This window comes from Meriones unguiculatus, chromosome 14 (assembly GCF_030254825.1).
Source record: "Meriones unguiculatus strain TT.TT164.6M chromosome 14, Bangor_MerUng_6.1, whole genome shotgun sequence".
Lineage (NCBI taxonomy): Eukaryota > Metazoa > Chordata > Mammalia > Rodentia > Muridae > Meriones > Meriones unguiculatus.
In genome coordinates, this window is record NC_083361.1 from 8,586,917 (window position 1) to 8,600,567 (window position 13,651).

Below are 13,651 nucleotides of genomic sequence, written 5' to 3' on the forward strand. Positions count from 1 at the left end.
ATGCTGAAACAGGAACCTCCTCCTATTATTGCCTCTGTCTCTGACAACTGAACCAAGTAGAGACTTTTCATGTGGTGGGCTTGTGAATATGATCTGTTGACTGACCACAATTTGAAGACGTATTTAGTCAGAGCCACGTGGTCAAGCAAAATGATTTTAATTCATCACCAGACTCAGAAAATTGAGACATTTCATACCATGGTGTATCTAGATACCACCTTCCTAGGTGCAAGCTGGTGGCTAGAGCGGCACAGTACTTGCCTACTTTAGGCAGGACATCAGCTCTCTGGTTGGCCAAGGTCTCTTCTGTTCCCTGTTGGACTGGCAGACTGCTCTCTTCCAGAAGTGGAATCTCACACGGGGGCTGGGAAGAAGGAAGTTGGTGACCCAATGGCATAGGTAAGGGGGAAGAGAGTGACAGGAAAGGAAAAGAAGTCAAGTCAACTCCCCTTGCATTAGGAAGCAAGCCCTAGGGTCGGGGGTGTAGCGCATGGTAAGTAACGTGACTACCTAGCATACATGGGACCATTACTGGCATCCTCCTCCCTGAATGCATACACATGCATGCACGTGTGCACGCTGACGGTGACAAAGAGTGGAGGAAGGTGAGCAGGAGGAAGGTTGAGGCCAGCCTGGGCTACCGGAGAGACCCTGTATGAGGATAGAAACAAGCAGGGTGCCAGGATAGGCAACTGGAACTCAGTACCTTGGAAACGTGCAGGACGATGTGGGGAAAATCTGTAAGGGGTCCTGGTGTCAGGCGAACCGTGTGAGAATCTACCAATTGCTGTCACTAGTTGAGCACTACCTGCCTAGCATAGAGGTAGGATAAGCTCCCACAATCACTAGCCTTAGGGAGAAAGCCTTAGGCATGTGCAATAATGCTGACAATGAAGGGCTATGAGGGGTGAGTGCTGCCCTCCACCTGACCTTAAGCTGCATGCGTTAGCTTGTCTTGTCTTGTGGCAGCAACAAAACACCAGACCAAAGCAACTTAAGGGAGAAAGGTTTGTTTTGGCTCATAGTTCCAAGGGACGCCATCTGCCACAGTGACAAAGGCATGGGAGAAGAGACATGAGCTGGCTGGTCACATTGCATTCTCAGGAAGCAGAGAGCAATAAATGTCAAGCTCAGCCTCCCCCCCCCCCACCCCTGCAGCCCTGGCTATCCTGGACTCGCCTCATAGACCAGGCTATGCTCGAACTCACAGAGATTGGCCTGCCTCTGCCTCCCAAGGGCTGAGATTAAAGGCCTGAACTACCACACCACCACCATACCTGGCCTGGTTTTCTGCCTCTTATACAGTCCAGGACTCTGGCCCCGAGAAAGGTGCTATCCACACTTATGGTGGGTCCTCCTACCAAGAGACTCCCTCAGGGACATCCCCCTGTTTCCATGGTGATTCTAATATCCACCAAGATTAAGAATCAAGATTAAGCATCACAGAGCCAAAGCTCACATTTCACCCAGTGTTGTGGTTGGAATTTACTCAAGGTGTGCTCATCATTTCAACGGGCATGGTCCCAGGGAGCAGTAACTCACCAGAGATGACACTCCCTGTCAGCAGCAGAGCTGAGCCTCCTGCTCCTCACCTCCTGTTTCTTCTAACCCTGTGCTGTTTATTCCGAGGAGACTAAGGCCCTGCATGCCTCGCTCATCCATTTTATTTTATTTAGTTATTTAATTATTTACTTATTTATGTGTTTATTACCCATCTAGTTCCAGAGATAACTTAGGGCTTTTGTACAGCTCATTAATTGCCTCATTGCTGGCTGGAAACAGGGAGCCTAGCTGAGAGGGGCAGGGAATACATTGAGTGAGGGATCTACAGGAGCTGGGAGATGGAAGAGCCTGGCAGCCACCTATAGATACCACGTCCTTCCGGGTTCTTGGTCTCACCAAAAGATTTCCTGATAGAAATGGCTTTGCTGGAAATCTTTCCCACAGGAAATCCCACGTTCAGCACAGTTCACTTTTTTTTTTCCCTGACCAGAGAAAACACAGCATGTCAGGCTAGAATAGAGGAATGGGTTTGTGCCCTGTGTATTTCTGAGTTTCTAATGGTCAGCGCTGGAGGCAGCTGTGGGAAGTAGGGGCTAAGGGTCCGAATGCCAAATGGAGTGGATCCTTGCAACTTTGCTATCTTTCATCTATGACCACCACCTACTTCCTGCATGACACCCCCTCTTCATTTCCATGTGTGAGCAGACATGTCCTTTCATGACAATAACTTACTGTAAATTTCCCCCAGAATCACCATGGACTGTGGCAGGATCAATGTGTCTACAATAGTCATGGAACCTGGAGGTGAGAGTCCATCCTGGCCCTGCAAAGAGGTCATTGTAGGATTCAATGCTGAGGCATGCAGGTGCCAGAGTTCTAGCTCATTCTAGAACCTCATAGCATCTTCCGGTACCACCTGGACTTCCCAGTTCTGCTCACCCAAGGCATCCACACCAGCACAGCAATCCACTTGCCCAGAGGAGTGGACAAAGGAGGTTACAGGATATTAATTCAATTTGGATTTTTCTCTCTGGAAGCTCTGCCTGGCAGCCAGCTCTCCCGACACCCACATGTCCGCAGCCCAACTGCTTCGTCCATCAGCTCTTGTCCAATCTAACTATTCATTTTATGTATTTTAATTTGTGCAGAACATTTATTTGGCTTAAATTTCCTTTTCGGGGGTTGGAATGTGCCTTCCACACACAGGCAGAGATGATCTGCTTGAATTTCGTCAGAAGGAGTTTAGTTTACAAAGATAGTAACTGAGCTATTAAAACCAACAACCCCTTTTAAAGCAAACAGACCATTAAAATATAGGAACGGTTTATGGCATAAATAAAATTGAGGATATAGATTATTTAAAGATAAGATTTTTCAAGAAACAGGGATAAAAAAACACTTAAATAATTTCTCCACGGTAATTTTTTTTTCAAAGTGAACTTCAAAATGCAAATGTAAAATTAAAAAAAAAAAAACACCAGAGAAATACATTAAAAACCTATCTTACTAGGAGAGACATCCGAAAACGGCTTGACTAGAATATTTGATAAGTACATGATTTCTAAGGGGTAAGTAGAGAGGGTGGTGGAAACTATTTGAATTCATAAACGGCAGCATTTACCCAGCTCGTAAAGCTACATTGTGGAAAAAAAGCAAGACTTCTAGATCATTCTCCCAAGCTGACTGACAGATACAATAATTCCGTCCATTAGGCCAATCCATTGTCTTCTTTTCGGCACAGAAGTGCTGTACACGGAGGTAGGTTTCCACTTCTATGCATATTTTAAGGGTTATTTGGCAACACGAGTGAAGCTAAAAGTAGCCTCTTAATCTAATTAATTGACATTTCTGAATCTTGCTTTCACAACAACACATGGTTTCGTGTTCTGGGTTTTAGCACTTGTCAAGCTTTTTTGGAGAATGTTTTGGTCAGAATGACAAGATAATTTGTGACTGAGGCTCCAAGCTCGAGAAGTGTTTAAGGCTATAATGATTTATTATCATCACAGAATAACAAAATTTACAAAGTGTCTCATCAGAATTTTTGAAATAAGTTTGCCACCATAGGAGAAGCGGGGAGCTGGGGGTGGGCTGGGTTGGGAGACAGGGAGGGCTCAGAGTTCATGTACAAAGCCAGCTATGACGGATTGGCTGAAATCTCCTCTATTAAAATTTATCTCTGCATGTTCCCCGGGAGGAACCATGGAGCAGGCCAGGAGGACAAGATGTGATAGAGGGGAGTGGAGGGGGAATCCGGCCTTCTCCCCAAACCCCCAGTCCTTTGTGAGCAGGAAATCCGAGTCCCCAGCTCCACGCAGAACATATATGTGGCCGCAGTCAATGATGAATTTCTACATTTTGGCAACGGTCAGAGCGAAAGTAGTCACACTATCTATAGAAACTTTGAGATGGAGAACACTTGGAGTGTGCTACTGAAAATGCAAGAAACACATTTCTGAGAGGATGAAATAATATCACTGAGTGACAGTAAATTAACATGCTGACATTTGCAGACTTTGAGAGCATTGCCATAAAAAGAAGTAATACAACATGACTAATTTGGACTTCTTCTTTATTTTTTTTTTCCCTGGGAGAGACAGCCGTGGCCCTCCCAGGCCACCCGTGAGAGACTGCCTCTCGGCACTTCCTCTTCTCAGACTTCCTCCTTCTTGACTCTGAGTTCCAAAGATGCTCCGTGGTATGTCACGCATGTGCTATGATGGGCAGAGAAACACTCCAACCCCACTGAGTGACAGTTGGCGGGGGTCCACTCCCCTGATCCCCTAAACCAACTGCCTGCAGAACACGAGAACTGGAAAGCGATGGCCACACAGGGCATACCATGGTATCACTGGGGAGACTGAGGCAGAGAGGATATGATGCAAATTCTCAGGTTGCTTTTCTTTTCCTTGGGCCGAGAGTTCATCCTGAAACGTCCTTCAGGGAAAACTGGGCATCTTTTTATACCTTGCCTCCAAAAGAAGCCTGTGTGGTTCTTGGCATCCAGCTAGTGTAGCAGAGAGATTGGCCAAAATGATTAAACAAGTGAGTGGATTATCCCGAAACTCCTATACGCAAGCTCCTGCCTCCAAAGAACCTATTAACCTAGCCAGACCCTTCTTACCTCAGCCTCCGGGCTTCCATGGGAAGAGGCCAATCCTTAACTCCAGAAGTTCTCCTGTCCCGTGGCTGTGCTTCTCGGGTGAGCACCACACCCCTTCCAGCAAAATAAGCAAGGAGTGTGTATTCTGGCCCACACTCTAGTCAGCACTGACCTATGGAAATGGATCCATAAGGAACATCTCTCCCTTCTGCTGGTTGCCGTATTTATGGAGAAAGGCTATCTGGAAATGAATGAATGTCGTTAAAGCCACCCCTTGCCAAGACTGGAGAATAACCTATATCTCAGTGCATGTGAGTGAAGATGGGCCCACGAGCTTACATTGCTGCTGACACTGAGCTCTGAGCTTTTGGGATACCTCTAGTCCCAGGATCCTAAACCTCTACCCACCGAAGAGGGGCAGCCACTGGGCAAAACTTTCATTCATCTGATGTCTGCACACAGCCAGTGTATCCACGGCAAGATCTGAGCAGACATAGAATGTAAGTGGGTCTGAAAGGTGCCTTGGCTGTGGAAGGGAGCGTGAGTTGCTGGCTGGGTCTGTGACTAACCAAAATGCATGTCAGAATAGAGATACCGGACACTGAGCTCTGCCCATGATAGGACACAGAGGTTTTCAAGAGACACATGTGAGCTCTTTGGCCTGGCAATCAGCTCAGGCAGGGCAGAGCAGAGCAGGAATGGATGTAAGAGATTTGTACCTTACACGAAAGAATCCTTTGTTTGTTTGTAAGGAGATAAGGTCTTACCAAGTAACCTGGTACTTGAAATCTTCCTGCCTCCTGAGCACCAGGATTGCAGGCGGGTGTGTGCCATGCCAGCCCTTTTAGAAGCTATTCCAAACAAAGTGAGAGACATTTTCCTCTGCTGTCTGGCCTGGCCCATATGCATCCCAGTCATGATAGTTGAGCTGAGTGGGACCTGAGATTCCGGGAGTCCTGTAAACTTCCTAAGATTTTCATGTTTTGTGATAACAGCACACAGGAAGGATCACAAAGGAGCCACTGTCTCCTCCTCCTGAAGGTCAGCCTCTCTCCTGGTCTGAACACAGCCAGCTGCTGTCCATGTTTGCTGACCCGGGAAGAGTGAATTTCCAGAGAACGCCATCCCCCTAGTCTTTCCTAGTCCGTACGAGGCTCAAGTGTTCTCAGGCACAGAAGGAAGAGCTGAGCCTTAGGAGATCCGCTCAGGCCCACCTTGCCATGTTATGGACTCAGGGACGGGAACCCCAGCCCACGTGTCTGACGGATGCACGGCTCAGCCATTTGTCACACGCTCTTTACCCAGTCCCTGCCTGGATGGTCTGAGGATTTGCGAGCCCTGGGCAGTGTCTTGGGCAGACATTGTTACGAGGTAACATAAGTTGAAAGTAACCTTTCAGCAGAACAGTTTGAGTTAAAATAAAGGGATTGAAAAAGAGTACAATGACCAAAAAAATCTATAAAAATGCAATTGCGCTAATATAATTTTATCACTTATTTAAAAATTTAGTCGACCCAAAAGACTACCAAGTGTGAAATTAAGGAACAGCTCCTCTACTTTTATGGAAATCACTCTTCCTCACTTGTCTAATGGCCTGATTTTGTCAGATCATTTATTTCCATGGTTTTAAAATGAGCTTGACAGACAGAATTTTATAACACCACTTTACTGCAAATAAGAACATCATTTTCGCTTATTAAAACTGAAGCTTAGAGAAAGCATTAAAATTAACAGTTCACTCTGCTTTAACCTTTTGAATACTGCTGTGACTTTACACCATAGACTATGTGTAAGGAAGGATGGCGGGCTGTGTGTCAATGGAGGAGGTGGGACTGGAAACGCATCCCAGACCTGCTGGGAGTTGGAGAGGATGCTTGCCCAGCTGGGAATGGCTGTGATGGTGCCTTGTGGAAATCTTCCATCTGGACCAATGAGCTCCAGCCTCAGAGAGCCAGTGGTAGGACCCAGGGGAAGTAAGCCAAAGGCGCTCCTTCTAAGCTGTGGCCAATGACCTGCACTCTTCCTCGGAGAAGGACTTGACTGACACCTGGGTTCTGAGAATTGTATTTATTGCATTGCTTCCTTCGGCAGATATTTGTTAGGTGTTTCTGGGGGTAGGCATTGTTCCAGGCACTTAGGTTAAAATACTGAATGAGAGAGTCAGTGTGAGAGTGCATGCCTATAATCCCAGCCCCTTGGGAGGTCAAGGTAGGAGGATTTGGCCTACACTCTGGCCTACATAGTGAGTTCCATACCAACCTGGACTACATATGTTGTCTCAAAGCAACCATAACAAGCAAATGAAATGAAGCCCTTGTTCTTAGGGTACTCTGCCTGTCATTTGGGGAGATAGCTCATTAGTCTCAGAGCAGACAGGCATAGTCTCCTGTCTAATGGATAATCTAGAGTCGAGAGAAAGACAAAGCCAGCCAGTGACAGACAGCTCACAGGATATGCTTGCTGGACTGAAGTGCTGTTTCTCACACTGGGGGACATGGGCATGGGTTTCGCAAAGTGGTCTGTCCTGGGCAATGTGGGTTAGAGCTCAAAAAGTGTCTTTCTGTGCCTTGTGGGTAAGGCCTGTGTTAGAGTTTATATTGGGCAGAACAATTGCATATCTGTGCCTGGGGCTTTGTCCCAGGCCTCAGAAAACTTATTTATCCGAACTCCCAGGGTGCTAACACCCACAGAGAGTCACGCAGTGACTGATCGGATCTGTCAAGTCAAAGCACAGCCATGGCCTCTTGGGTGGGATGCAGCTGAGCTGTGTGTTGTCCTGCCATAGACTCAAGCCCCCACTGACCACTTTATCCACCCAGCACTTTCCACGTGGATGAATGAATGGGGCTTCTCCCAGGAAGGAAGGCTGTGGCATGAAATAGGAATGCTATTCAAGCAGGAACTATGGCGAAGCCGAGGCTCAGAAGGGCTGGCTGACTGGGGTTTCTAGAGAGGAGGAAGGTTCCATGGCATAGTGTGAAGTCAGACCCAGGTTCTAGAAAGACTGGCCTGGCTGACCCACTCAGGATGCACCAAATTGTTTTTTCTCTCTTGGGGACCTTAGCCGGGGTCTTTCTGCAGAAGAAGCAGGGGAAAACCACATGCATAAATACACTGGGAACGTTATCTGGAGAAGGAACTAAGGATGGGGGCACAAAATAAACAGGCCAGCCAATCAAAAGAGGCATAATCAAACTGAAGCGGTTGTGTGTGACAGTGCTCCAAATGCCTAGAGGGCCCAATGACTCATGCCTGAGAACCATCTACTTTGGAGAAAGAAAGTTCACCCCCTGTGGATCAGGCTGGCTCCAAGCCTGCATGGGAACAAGCACTGAGCATGTTCTCCAAATCCAGAGGCTGCTGTTTAGACAGAATTATGAACTTGGTCTTGTCTTAACTCCCAGCCAGGTTGCTCCTGTGGGGAAGGTAGTTATGCTTGGGAGCTGGTGGATCTCTAAGCAGAATGGTCCCACTAATGAAGCCGGGGGTAAGAATCGGAGCTGAGGGTAACAGCTGAAAGATTAAATGACTGGAAGAGGGGGAATGACAAGCAGAGGCCATCAATCCAAGCTCTCTGACATGGGTCTTTGCCAGTGGCCACCATTTCACAAATTGTAAGCCACACATTCAGGATCAAGGCACTGACTTGGGAAGTGTTGGGTAAGCACGTGGAAGCTGTGAACTATCATTCAATGAAGTGATCAGCTGGCGGCTTGATTCTATGGTAGGATCCTGGGCAAAACACAGCTCAGCTGCATTCCACCCAAGAGGCCAGGGCTGGGCTCATCAGCCTCTGGGTGAAAGTTGCTTTGTGGGTGGTGTCAAATACAGGTGTGCATCTCAGCTCTAGGTGGACCTGTTCCTTCCACAAGGTGGCCCTTGAAGCCACTGAACATCCTCTTGGAGCACTGGACACAGCAAAGGACACAGCCCCAGCAGGCATTTCCTGACCACTTGCACCGTGGCTCATGCAGCACTCATAGCATGACCAACAGCCTCAAGACTTCTCTGAGGGCAGACAGGAAAAGAAGTGACTCTTTCTGTACGAGGCACAAAGTAGACAATCAAGAAATGATGAATGAAGACGATGAAGGAACAAACATATAGTTAAAAAAAACTGAATGAACATGCTGGGTGCCTGTTAGCATCAGAGCATCTCTGCCTGGCATGCCCTGGGGATACCCTCAGGCACCATCAGTCACTGCTGAGGCCCCCTGGGCGAACATCTGTCACTGCTTTATGTTGCAATCTGCTCACAGGTGGATCTCTTCTCTAGTCTGGGAGCATATGGAGGGCTAGATCTTTTCTCTCTGGTGCCTGCAAAGGATCTCCAGTGGTGCTGATATAGCCAGGTGGCAAGCAGGTGACCAGAAGATGTATAGGGCAGGAGTAGAGGTTTAAGAAGGACCCCTCACCAAGAAGGCACAATCTGAAAACAATGTCCCCATGAGGGTCTAGGAGAGTCAGATACTTTTTCTTCCTTGAGCTTCATTCCACGAAAGTCCTGGGATGTGGGAGCCATTAAAGAGACAGCTGAGCCCTGGGAAGATTGGACAACAAGGCCATGGCTGCAACCTCAGAGTGACCCCACACCCCTAATTCTGGAATCATAGCTCTACTGTCCTACTGAAAACCCTGTACCCATGTCCCTACCATGCCATGGTGGACTTCCTGCTCTGGGCAGACTCATCTCCAGCTTTGTGGGTGCATATGTGCTGCTTCTTCTTCTTCTTCTTCTTCTTCTTCTTCTTCTTCTTCTTCTTCTTCTTCTTCTTCTTCTTCTTCTTCTTCTTCTTTCATGAAGCTGAGAACAGAAAAGGAACTATCTTCCCAGATCCTATTACCAGCCCTTGACTGAGGCTTAGCACAAGGCAGGCACCATGTGAATAGGGTTATCCACTATGTTGGACTTTTCATTGCTATGGGAAAAAAATACCCAAGAAAACAATGTAAAAGCAGGAGGTTTATCTTGGCCTACAGTTACAGACACCTCAGGGCAATTTCACTTGGTTCTGCTGTGGCTCTGAGGTGAAGCAGTGGGAATGTTTGCTAGGAGACTGCTCAATTCATGGTAGGCAGGAAAGAGAGAGAGAGAGAAAAGGAGGGTTGGGGCAGAAAGAAGGGGGAAGGAAGGAGGATGAGGGAGAGGGAAAAAGAGGAAGAGAATGAGGGGAAGAGGAAGAGGAAGAGGAAGAGGAAGAAGAAGAAGAAGAAGAAGAAGAAGAAGAAGAAGAAGAAGAAGAAGAAGAAGAAGAAGAAGAAGAAGAAGAAGAAGAAGAAGCAGCTGCCGGAGCTTGGAGCAAGGCATACTCCACAGAGAAAGGCAACAGCATCCCATTCTTTCCAATCAGGCCCCAACATCCAGAGTGCCCACCACTTCCCAATAACCCATTTAGTTATGAATCTATCAGTAGACTAGTACACCCATGAGGTCAGCATCCATCTCAGAAGCCCCACCTCTGAAAAATGTACTAGGACAAAGTCTTCAACACTAAGTAGTCAATGAAAAAGACTCTTCGTGTCTAAACCATGACACCTAGTTCTCTCATGCTAGCAGGCTAGGTTTTGAGATGCTCCCAGACTCATGCTACTGTCTGCTCATGAAACACCTCCACAGTCCCATGTATGGAAGAACACTTGGTTGGTATCCAGCTTAGAGGTTCTAAAGACTCATTGTAGATCACACAGAGGTCTCCTGCTTCCTGTCTGCTAAGATATAAACAACAGCCACACCCACTCCTGTGATAGTCTCCTGAAACACATGGAGCCAAGGAGACCATAGATTGAACACTCTGGAACTATGAGCAAAACAAGAAATTCCTCCCATGAGGGTATTCTGTCAGACATTGGAGCATACTGACCGGACAAACTGACCAATGCTAGGACAAGTAGATGACAATACAGGCTATGCGTGTGCGTGCCTCTGCTGTCACCATGTCAGTCTGAGGGTGAGCTGGCCTTTTCCATACCCAGGATTACCTGAGAGACTGTGCCATTCATGAACCTCACACCAGTAGGGATGGAGTCATGGTGACAGGTGGAGGTAACGTTTGGTTGGAAAGACAGCGCAAGCCATGTTAGCTCAGTATTCCAACATTGCCAAAAGGAAACAGTACTGGTCTGGGTGGTAGTGATAGTGATCTTCAAATAGAACTGGGTAGGATTTTGAAAGAGAAGTTGTGCCTTTGGCCACAATGGTAATAAGAACCCCTGTCTTCAATATGGTGCTTGCTGAAAGGGACCCAGAGTTACCGGGGTACCCAAGGCTGCCTCTCACTCTTAGGAGTAACTGAGATTTCCAAGGACAGCTTCCATGGCCTTCAGAGGCAGTGTCCACTCACCACAGATGTGTGCTCTCTGTATTTCCCACTATCCGCTGCTAAGTGTAGAAAGCTCTAGAATATTTGGCTGGAATTTCCTAATGATACTCAACTGCTGAAGCCTTATGACCTCATTTTTCCTCCTTGAGTCCAAGAAAAAGTAGATTGAGAAATCAATTTCTGTCTCCTTATGATGGTTAATTTGAAAAATTATCTATCTATCTATCTATCTATCTATCTATCTATCTATCTATCTATCTATCATCTATCTATCTTACATGGATGGGTATTTTCCTGGCATGTATGTCTGTGTACCATGTGTGTGCAGTGCCCACAGAGTCCAGAAGAGAGCATCGAATCCCCTAGAAATGGAGTTAAAGACAATTTTTAAATGCCATGTGGACGCTGGGAACTGAACTCAAGTCCTCTGCAAGAGCAGCAAGTGCTTTTGATTTCTCTCTGGTACCGTTATGATTAATCAAGATTATTCATTTGACTCAATTGGCAGGCACCGAGCAGAGTAACGGGATTTCTATAGAAGGTTTAACCATGAGGGCTCTAGTCTAATCTGTGGTTTTTATCCATCAATGGATTAAGAATCTGGTGACATCACTGAGAGGTGACGGAAACTTTTAGGGGTAGGACTAGCGGAAGAATGTAAGACACTGCTGGTTTTCTTGAAGGCTGTATTCAGCTATATACTCTCTCTGCTTCCTGGCTGCCACAAAGTGAGCGGGCTCTGCCACATGCTCTTGTCACCATAATGCTCTGCCTTACCTCTGGCCAAAGGCAGTGGAGCTGGCTTTGGACTGACACTTCTGAAGCTATACACCCGGGTCAATATTTGCTTTGCTTTTTTTTTTCTCATGTGCTTCTCACAAACATGAAAAGCCTGATTCCTTTTCCTAGAGCCCCTGTGGGGACCCCGCTCTCCATCAGGAAGAAACAATACCAATGCTCATGGTCTCTCATGGAAAATGACTTCTCAGTGCAGCTGCCTGGGCATATACAGAACACGTAATCTCCCAGCAGACTTCCTGTTCCTCTGTCCCCACTGTCATGACATTCTCTGAGCCTCAGGTGTAGGTGTTGTGTGGTAGGCCTATTGGTTGGATATGGGTCCATCACTGTCAGTTGTTCTCTGCATTTCAACAACATGGCCGCCTAAACAAGAGCTGAACTATGACAGTATCGGTTGGCGTGTCAATGTGGATGGGGAAAATCCCATGAGACCCACCCCTAGAAAAAGAGCTATAAAAGGCAACTAATGACTGCTGAGAGAGGAAGAATAAGTCTCCCCTGCAGATGAACCTCCTTTTTGGTTATGCAATACAACGTGGTCAGTCCTGAAAACATGTAGTATATGAGCAACAGTAAATGGACTCAACAAGTTGAGCATGTGTGTGTGTATGTGTCTCTGTGTGTGTGTAAACAGTAAAAATTAAAGAAAAAGAGGACATGAACGTGAGCGAGGATTTGGGGGAGGGGTGGCCAGGGAGACATGGCAGTGATTGGAGAGAGCAGAAGAAGGGGAAAATAATGTGCACACAGCGCATGAATATTAAATTTAAAAATAAATTAATAACACAGCATTGTAAAACCAAAAAGGTGATTTCACAACCTGCTCCTATACCACCTGCCCGGTGCCCACCATCTTGGGAGGGGAAGGCCCCTGGTGGCTGCTGGCTCTTGTATTCCAGAGGCCCTCCTCAAACCTTGACTCCCAGGGACTCTGCTTCATGGTCTCCCAGTGGCTGCTCCATCCACACCAACGCATCCTGGGCAATGAGCGGGTAGGTTCATGGGTCTACTTAGAGCACTCTGCTTTCTTCCTTAGAAATGCCTTTCCCACAGCAGCTCAGAATCCTGACAACTGATTGGCCCTGGCTCAGAAGACAAGAATTTCACATCTCCAAAATGCAGGAAAGCAGAGATCCTAGTTGCCCAGCCTGAAATTCACCAGTCTCCCATAATCGGATCTGCTTACAGAGGCAGGACTGTAGGCATGCATCCATTGTGGAAGAACAAAGCCATAGAAGCGGAAAAGCCAGTGCCAGGCTCCAGTCTTAGAGGGAGCTAGCTGCAGAGTGTGTTATATTTCAGCCCTGGGGATTGGTGTATTGGGCCTCTCCCTTCTGCCCAGCCCACCAGGGGCTAGGTTCCCAGCATATCACTGTTTCACTGCACCTGTGCAGCATAGCTTTGTGATGATTCACTGCAGGCACCTCTGTAGCCCCTGCTTTGCTTAGGACCCAACGCATGGCAAGCGACTGCCTTTGGCTACTGGCCCTGGAGCTCAGAGGGCATGGTCTTGAAGCCTCCTGCATTCCTCTTACACAGCAGATGTCCCAGGGACACCAGAGGAAGGCATGATTTACCAGTCGGTTTCCTCAACGTGGCTAGTCAGCAGGTTACTCATTCTCTCATTCAGAAACTTCCAAATGCACAAGGCCTGCCTGGTCACATCTTCCAGCCACAACCATGGGACTTTCCAGTGGGCCTTTCTGATCAGGGGTGGAGACAAGTGTCATTTGCAGACATGGGCAAAGGCTCAATCTCTTAACAGAGTCTCAGAGTGTCACAATCCTGCAGTAGGATGTTCCCTGGCCACTTATCTGTGGGTTGTGACACAGAAACGAAATGCCACCTCTGCTTACAGGTGCATGGGGATGTCGGTTATTTTACATCATGAGGTCATTTGGCAGGAATTATTGCTGATGACTGG